Source organism: Anopheles funestus, chromosome 2RL, assembly GCF_943734845.2.
Source record: "Anopheles funestus chromosome 2RL, idAnoFuneDA-416_04, whole genome shotgun sequence".
In the NCBI taxonomy this organism is placed as follows: Eukaryota; Metazoa; Arthropoda; class Insecta; order Diptera; family Culicidae; genus Anopheles; species Anopheles funestus.
In genome coordinates, this window is record NC_064598.1 from 98,810,427 (window position 1) to 98,819,400 (window position 8,974).

The 8,974-nt window shown below is 36.7% G+C and overlaps 1 non-coding gene across 1 annotated transcript; it reads right to left on the minus strand.

The window, feature by feature from the left end:
• Nucleotides 1-272: 272 nt before the first annotated feature.
• Trnag-gcc (transfer RNA glycine (anticodon GCC)) lies at nt 273-343 on the minus strand. The gene has a single exon. It is a non-coding gene; the product is annotated as a tRNA-Gly (tRNA).
• Nucleotides 344-8,974: the final 8,631 nt, after the last annotated feature.

An 8,974-nucleotide genomic window follows, 5' to 3' on the forward strand; every position in this document is an offset into this window, starting at 1 on the left:
AAGAGGGGAGCAAGCGAAGGGAAATCGCTTCCGAGAGTCAGCGATATTACTGTATTTGTGTGTGGCTTTTACAGTTTCTGTTCAGTTAACGGCAGTGGATGAACATCGGATTAAAAACACGAAATTTTAGACGGCGTTAGGTCTGGGCAAGGAAATCTGCGCATAATGTTGATATCGTTGAAGGATTGTGTTTACAATGCGGTAACGATGACGTGCAATGATAACGATGAGCTTAATCTTCGGCTCCAATTAAAAAAAAGAAACACAAGATATGCATCGGCCGGGAATCGAACCCGGGCCGCCCGCGTGGCAGGCGAGCATTCTACCACTGAACCACCGATGCGTGTTGAGAGAGGGCCATTAAAAACCCATTCGGTGAGAGATGATATTCTTAGAATTGATGATCACACACGTAAACCCGTCACTACATGTTCAGCAATTGTCGCGTTTGCGAAAATTTTGCTAAATTCCTCAAAAAAAGCTAAGGCTATAGCTTTAGGAAATTTTCAAACTTTTAGTTTTTTTTATTTTTTATAATTTTTTTATTCTTTTTTTTATTTAAAGCATTACTTGAGTGAAAAGAAACACATTGCATCCAATTGGCATTAAAATAAATCAATTTCATTTTTTTTGCAAAATTTCTCAAAAAAAACGTAAGGGGTAAGCCTTATGAAATTTTCGAGTTAAAATTTTTTTTAAATTTTTTTTCTGATTTTTTATTCTTTTCTTAATTTAAAGCATTATTTGAGTGGAAAGAAGCTTATTGCCACCAATCCGCATTAAAATAAATCAATTTATATTATATAAATACATCGAGCTACTTCAAAATCGCTAAAACGAAGGGGCAAATAAAAGGGCAGTTAAAGGGTGAAAGGAAACACTGAACCATGTGTAAAAGAGTTATTTTTTCTTAAAACTTTGCAGAAAATGTTACTCAACAAAACATCAAGATCTCAATTTAGTCAGAGAGAATTAGTGCAAGTAAATTAAGTAGCTTTGAAATTTAAAAAATCATATTTGAAATTGAAACCTTTAAGTGTCGAATGTCTCATTTTATTCATTCATTTTTGACTCAAACTCTTAAATAATATGTCCCGATTGTGCTGTAATTTTGTTGGTTGGTGAGCTAATTTTGTTACGTACTGTAGTAGTAAATAATAGTAAATAACACATTTTTAATACCATTTCCTTCATAAATCAAATTTATGATTCCATAATGCTCCCATAAATTGTGTGACGTGCTCTCTCAATATATCTTTCTACCATTAAATACGTGACGACGTTAAATCCATCCAGCTAATCACACGGTTTCATCCTTTTTCTCCTCCTTTTCCGATAGGATTTTGACGTCTTTCATCGACCACTACAAACCCCAATCAATTGCCATCCGGGAAACAATCAGATGCACCTCACCACACCAGCTGAAGGAAGCAGCAATCCGACTTCAAGCAAATGTGGACACCAGTTTACGGTCGAGTGCTGCCCTGACAACACCGGACCCAGTTTGTGCAACGTGTATTGATGAATCGGTTTAATGCATTGCGAGCGACAAACAACGTGATAAGACGAACATTTGCACGAGAAAGTGTTCAAAGTGATTGAAAGTGACACGGTAGTGTCACAGAAGATGCGATATCCTAAGCAATAAATTAGCAGAGAGTAACCGAAAGGAGTTTCGCCCACTCCATTGCGACTCAATACCAAACAATCGACGCATTCCGGCAGGAACAGCTTCACACATTGTAGCAGAAATGAATCGCATATAACGGTTGCACAAGGGATGGATGTGCTGAGACAACTAACAAAGAAAAAAGGAAAATTGGTAAAGACATAAATTATAAATAGCTAGTTTAGAAATAATCGTCCATCTACGTTTGGACGCTCGAGTTATGATAAGCACCGTAAAATTCTAAACCAGTTTAAAAAGAGCGAAAAAAAATCATTCGGAATTGGTCTCCGAACAGCTGGTTCAACGCTGTTGTGCTACCTCTTGTGATGGATGCTTTCCTGTTACATGAAAAATAATTTCTGTTTTTGAACGCTTCGATTTTTGGCGAAGTTGAAAACTAAATTTTTACCCAAAAATAACAGGAGCGAAGGACATCGTGGAGGCTACATTCGGCGAAAACGAAATTGTAACTGTGTTGTGATTGTTGTGGTTTTTTTTATTGAAAAATAGCAAAAAATAGCAGAACATGTTTAAAAAATGCAGGAATCGTAAGTTTACCAGCTATAGCATACAAAAACCGTGTTGATTCCCTCGTTTTTAGCACTTTTGTAAATCAAACTTCAAGGGTGATACATTTTCATCTACTTACGTTACATTTTTATCCCATCTAATCTACACAATGCATGCATTCCTGAATTACCTCACTTGTCTAATCTTCTTGCAACGTTTCTACCTTCATCACCGTAACAAAAACGTACAAGAACCCTAAATGAAGTGCTAAAGATGTCAAACAGCGGCGTTAATGCAACGTGAATTATCAATTAACATTCCTCTACTCGCCGACGGTATGGGATAAGAGTGGGATGGAGAAACCCGTGTGCCCTGTGCCCTTTCCTTTCCTTCGTATCTCCCTGAAAACCTCATTCAGACACCACATATCGCCGTCTGTGACTCATAACTCACTGGACAAATTGATCTCCAGATCTATGGACGCGTGTTCGTAGGCCACTTTAAAGCGCTCATTCGGAGTAACAAACGGAAAACTTTCCGCTGGAAAGACTCTAACCAAACGGAAAGCAATTTCTGCATTCCGCACACCCGTTAAAGTCCACGAACGCTTCAGGATTTCAAGTAAATTGCGAAATAAAGCTAGGTTTTACGAAGTGTCCATAAAATTATGATACCTTACCTCCGTTTTCTGGTAATAACTTAAGTATTAGTGATCGGACAAGTAAGCAAGAAATATGTAAAGACGCACCACTAAATTCTACACAAATCATGCGAACATTGTATTTGTCTATCTCTGCAGGATTACAAGTAAATCGCTAAGTAAAGCTAGGTTATACGAAGTGTCTATAACATTCTAGTACGACCTTACCTCCGTTTTCCGGTTATAACTTAAGTATTAGTGATCGGACAAGTATGCAAAAAATATTTTAAGATACACCACTAAATTCTACACAAATCATGCGAACATTGTATTTGTCTATCTCTTCAGGATTTCAAGTAAATCGTAAAATAAAGTTAAAATTGAAATATTTCATGCAATATATAAACCTCCGTTTTTTTATTGTAACTTGAGTATTAATGATCGGACAAGTATGCAAATAATATGAAAAGACGCAGAATTAAATTCTAAACAAATCATCGGAACATTCTGGTTCTCTATCTCTTCCGGATTTCATGTAAATCGCAAAATACAGAAAATTTTGAAATATTTCATGAAATATTTCAAAAAATGAAAAATTTCAAGAAAAAATGAAACTTTTCATGAAATATTTCATGAAATATTTCGTGAAATATTTCATGATATCTGGTGCAGAAGGGGTTAAAGAGGCCTTAAAAAGGTGCAGGAGGGGGTGCGGCGCTGAAAAACCCAAAAAAAAACAAAGTAAAAAAAAAGTGGGCCCACGAACCGAAAAAATTGTCAAAAATCAAAGTGAAAAAATACGCTTCAAAATTTGAAAATCTGGAACCATCGATTAGAAAAAAGCAAAAAAAAAATTGGGCCCACGAACCGAAGAAAATCTGAAAATCCGAAGTGTAAAAATACGTTTTGGTTTTTGAAGTGCTACCTCCTCGCCTGGTATGCTCTCCTGTTACTTGGTTGCTGCAGCTGGTACTTTTTCGATAATTTTGGATACTTTTGGATTTCGAAAACTACCAGGCGAAATGGTTTGAAGTAACAGGAGAGCATACCAGGCGAGGAGGTAGCACTTCAAAAACCAAAACGTATTTTTACACTTCGGATTTTCAGATTTTCTTCGGTTCGTGGGCCCAATTTTTTTTTTGCTTTTTTCTAATCGATGGTTCCAGATTTTCAAATTTTGGAGCGTATTTTTTCACTTTGATTTTTGACAATTTTTTCGGTTCGTGGGCCCACTTTTTTTTTACTTTGTTTTTTTTTGGGTTTTTCAGCGCCGCACCCCCTCCTGCACCTTTTTAAGGCCTCTTTAACCCCTTCTGCACCAGATATCATGAAATATTTCACGAAATATTTCATGAAATATTTCATGAAAAGTTTCATTTTTTCTTGAAATTTTTCATTTTTTGAAATATTTCATGAAATATTTCAAAATTTTCTGTATTTTGCGATTTACATGAAATCCGGAAGAGATAGAGAACCAGAATGTTCGGATGATTTGTTTAGAATTTAATTCTGCGTCTTTTCATATTGTTTGCATACTTGTCCGATCATTAATACTCAAGTTACAATACAAAAACGGAGGTTTATATATTGCATGAAATATTTCAATTTTAACTTTATTTTACGATTTACTTGAAATCCTGAAGAGATAGACAAATACAATGTTCGCATGATTTGTGTAGAATTTAGTGGTGTATCTTAAAATATTTTTTGCATACTTGTCCGATCACTAATACTTAAGTTATAACTGGAAAACGGAGGTAAGGTCGTACCAGTATTTTATAGACACTTCGTATAACCTAGCTTTACTTAGCGATTTACTTGAAATCCTGAAGAGATAGACAAATACAATGTTCGCATGATTTGTGTAGAATTTAGTGGTGTGTCTTTACATATTTGTTACATACTTGTCCGATCACTAATACTTAAGTTATAATCAAAAAACGGAAGTAAGGTCGTACCACAATTTTATAGACACTTCGTATAACCTAGCTTTACTTAGCTATTTACTTGAAATCCTGAAGAGATAGACAAATACAATGTTCACATGATTTGTGCAGAATTTAGTGGTGTATCCTAAAATATTTTTTGCATACTTGTCCGATCACTAATACTTAAGTTATAACCGGAAAACGGAGGTAAGGTCGTACTAGAATGTTATAGACACTTCGTATAACCTAGCTTTACTTAGCGATTTACTTGAAATCCTGAAGAGATAGACAAATACAATGTTCGCATGATTTGTGTAGAATTTAGTGGTGTATCTTAAAATATTTTTTGCATACTTGTCCGATCACTAATACTTAAGTTATAACCGGAAAACGGAGGTAAGGTCGTACTAGAATTTTATAAACACTTCGTATAACCTAGCTTTACTTAGCGATTTACTTGTAATCCTGCAGAGATAGACAAATACAATGTTCGCATGATTTGTGTAGAATTTAGTGGTGCGTCTTTACATATTTCTTGCTTACTTGTTCGATCACTAATACTTAAGTGATTACCAGAAAACGGAGGTAAGGTATCATAATTTTATGGACACTTCGTAAAACCTAGCTTTATTTCGCAATTTACTTGAAATCCTGAAGCGTTCGTGGACTTTAACGGGTGTGCGGAATGCAGAAATTGCTTTCCGTTTGTTTAGAGTCTTTCCAACGGAAAGTTTTCCGTTTGTTACTCCGAATGAGCGCTTATATCCAACCATACAGACCAACTCCAGGAGACACTCCGGCAAATCGTCGTCATGTCGTGGCCGGAAATTCGCAACAAAAAATGTGTGTCATAGCTGCCACCATGGAGCCGGGTTCGCGGCTACACATTAGAGTTGTTTTTGGCCTAGTTCATGCCGCGTAGGAGACTGGATGCCGCAGATTTTGCAGCACCAATGTGTACTCCTCCACGATGTCCGAACGTTGACCAATCTGATCCTTTCCCTCCGTTTCTAGTGTTCCGTTTTTTTGTTGTCGCGATCTCGTGCCGTGCCGTTTTCCGTTGCATTTTAAAATGATTTCTTCATCGTACGGGGGACGGTGGCCGCACGTAGCAGACGTAGATATTTTGTCGTCTCAATCTGCAACAACAAAAGGGTGTGCAATAAAGTATATGTGCGGTCTATCGTCTCCCCTGTCCACTGGACCTCTCACACTCACCTTTAGCTGGATGTCAGAGCCTGTCCAGTCCACCAACTCTCCAGAACTGGTCCAGCCATCAGCGGGTGGGCCTCCGTAAGATCCATTACCGCGCGGGTTTGAACCTTCGCGCTTGTGCTTTGTGTCTTGTTGGGCATACACTGGGGGGTGGTTGGGTTGATTCATCACCACGCGGACAGCCATTCTGCGCGTCGATATGAAAATGGAAATGAAAATGTAATAACGCATTAGAAACGACCGCTGATTGAATGCTGAATGGTGGAGCTTGATTTAAATGTGTTCGAATTGAATGAAAGTGATCGACGGTGGGAAGTATTATGGAGTTAGGTGTTGCTCGTTCGAGTGCTATTTATCGACTGACTCTTTATTCTTAGTCTAATACATACATACATATACTTACATCTAACGCTTACACTATACGCTTATACGCTAACCTACACTTACGACACTACATTCTCCCCCTTAAACGAAGTTTACTTTCTATCTAGGATACTTTAATCTTGGTTGTCCTTCCAGTCTTTTCGATCGTCTTAACGGTGGAGGACTTGATTCACTCCTTTTCCTTTTATGTGAAATATTTACATTTGTTGGTACTACAATTACATTCTTACTCATCCTACTATCCTTTTTCCTTATTTGGTTTTTATGCACCATGCGTATTACTCCATTCAGACTTATTAAGTATCTTAGACCACTTATTTTCTTTTTGACTATTGCTGGAATCCATCTCATATGTTCCTTAAAGTGATTTTTGTAATACACTTCTTCCTCTTCTTCATACTGATCATGATTTGTTATCATTGGAACTTGCCTTCTTGATTCTACCTTAGTTAAGATTTGTCTTTCGTGTCCTTTTATAGGATTTACTTTTGTTATTAATGTGTGTGGTACGTAGCAAAATACTCTCTCCGACGGCGTGACTTTAGTTACAGTACATGGACTATTTCTATAACTGATTAGAAAGTGATTCAGCTTCCTTTGTAGACTTAATGGTTTTAATCTTGTATCCAACAAATACTTTTTTAGACTATCTTTTACTGTCCTAACCGCTCTCTCGGCCAACCCGTTTGACTGTGGGTGGTACGGCGGGGACTTACTCACTTTTATACCTTTTGCTCTTAAGAACGACAAAAACTTTTCTGAACTAAATGGAGGACCATTATCTGACACGATTTCCTCTGGTAACCCAAAATATGCAAAAAATATTTCTAGCATCTCTATAACATTTTCTGCCTTAGTACTTTTCATAATTTTTACTTCCATGAACTTGGAAAAACTATCGACTATTATAAATAACGTACTATTTTCAAAAAAGAAAAAATCTATATGCACTCTTTGAAACGGACGCGTACATTGCAACCATTTGGTTGCGACTATTTCTTTTGGTACGATTTGTCTACACTGACAGACTTGACATGCTTTTATATACTGCTCAAAATCTCTATCCATATTTTTCCACCACACGAGTTTCCTAGCTGACATTTTCATTCTTACCAAACCATCATGGTTTTCATGGAATAGACTGACTATTTTATCTTTCAGCTTATCTGGTATTACTACTCGATCGTTAAAAAATAATACTCCATCTTCTATTGCTAAACTGTTACTAACTTTAGCATAATCTTTCAACTCCCATTTCACATTGTTCGACCATCCATACTTAACATTTTTGTAGACTTTTTGCAAAATACTATCTGACTTTTGGAATTGTTTGACCAGCTCAATATCGATAATTGAGGAAGACGAAATCGCATTTAATTGTGTGAACTCCTCATCTATCTCTAAAATTTCTGCCAAAGGTAATCTACTTAACCCATCCACGTGACCCATACATTTTCCTGGCCTATGCTCTATCACATATTCATAATTGGCTAATAACAATGCCCATCGGCTCAGCCTAGCTACTGCTATAGACGAAGTTGTTCTTGACGGTTTGAATATTTCTTTGACGCCTGAGTTATCTGTTACCAGTTTGAATTTGATTCCGTAAATGTATTTATGAAACTTTTGGACACCGAAAACAACGGCTAATGCTTCCTTATGAACCTGTGCGTAATTTCTCTGTGCTTGAGAAAGAGTTGTTGAAGCAAAATATATAGGTTTTTCTACCCCTCCAATTTCATGAGACAAAACTGCACCTAAACCGTAAGGACTTGCATCTACTGCTAAAATAACAGGTTTTTTAGGATCAAATGGTACTAAAACGTTGTTATCTACTAACATTGATTTCGCTTTTTCGAATGATTCCTGACATTCCTTTGACCATACATATTTTTTGTCTTTGCGTAGAAGTTCATACATCGGACTCAATATTGTTGCTAGATTTGGCAAAAACCTGCTGTAATAATTTATCATGCCTAGATACGCTTGTAATTGCATCACATCTGATGGTACCGGTGCTTCAATAATCGCTTTTACTTTTGACTCATTTGGTGTTATTCCGTTCTTTGATATTTTGTAGCCTAGGTACTCTATTTCTGTTTTAAAAAATTCCGACTTCTTTTCGTTTATCTTTACTTTATGCAATTCCAGCCTTTTTAAAACTTCGCATACATTCTCCATGCATTGTTTTTCATTTTCTCCGCCAACGAGTATGTCGTCCATATACGCAATGCCTTTAGTCTTTAACAATATTTGATCTACTATTGTTTGAAATATTGCAGGCGCAGACTGTACTCCAAATGGCATTCTAGTGTACTTGTATAGCCCTTTATGCGTATTTATAGTACAAATATTTTGCGAATTTTCTGATAACTTTACTTGCAAGTACGCTCCTGTTAGGTCTATTTTGCAAAAAACTGTCCAATTTGCAATTTTCGCCAAAATATCATCAATCCTCGGTAATGGGTAATGTTCTACCGTAAGATATTTATTTATCGTAGCTTTTCCATCCAAACAGATACGTACTGAGCCATCACTTTTTCCTACAACCACTATAGGGCTCGCCCACGCTGATGTACGTATTGGTACTAGTATACCGTCATTCACTAATTTATCTAGGTTGGCTTC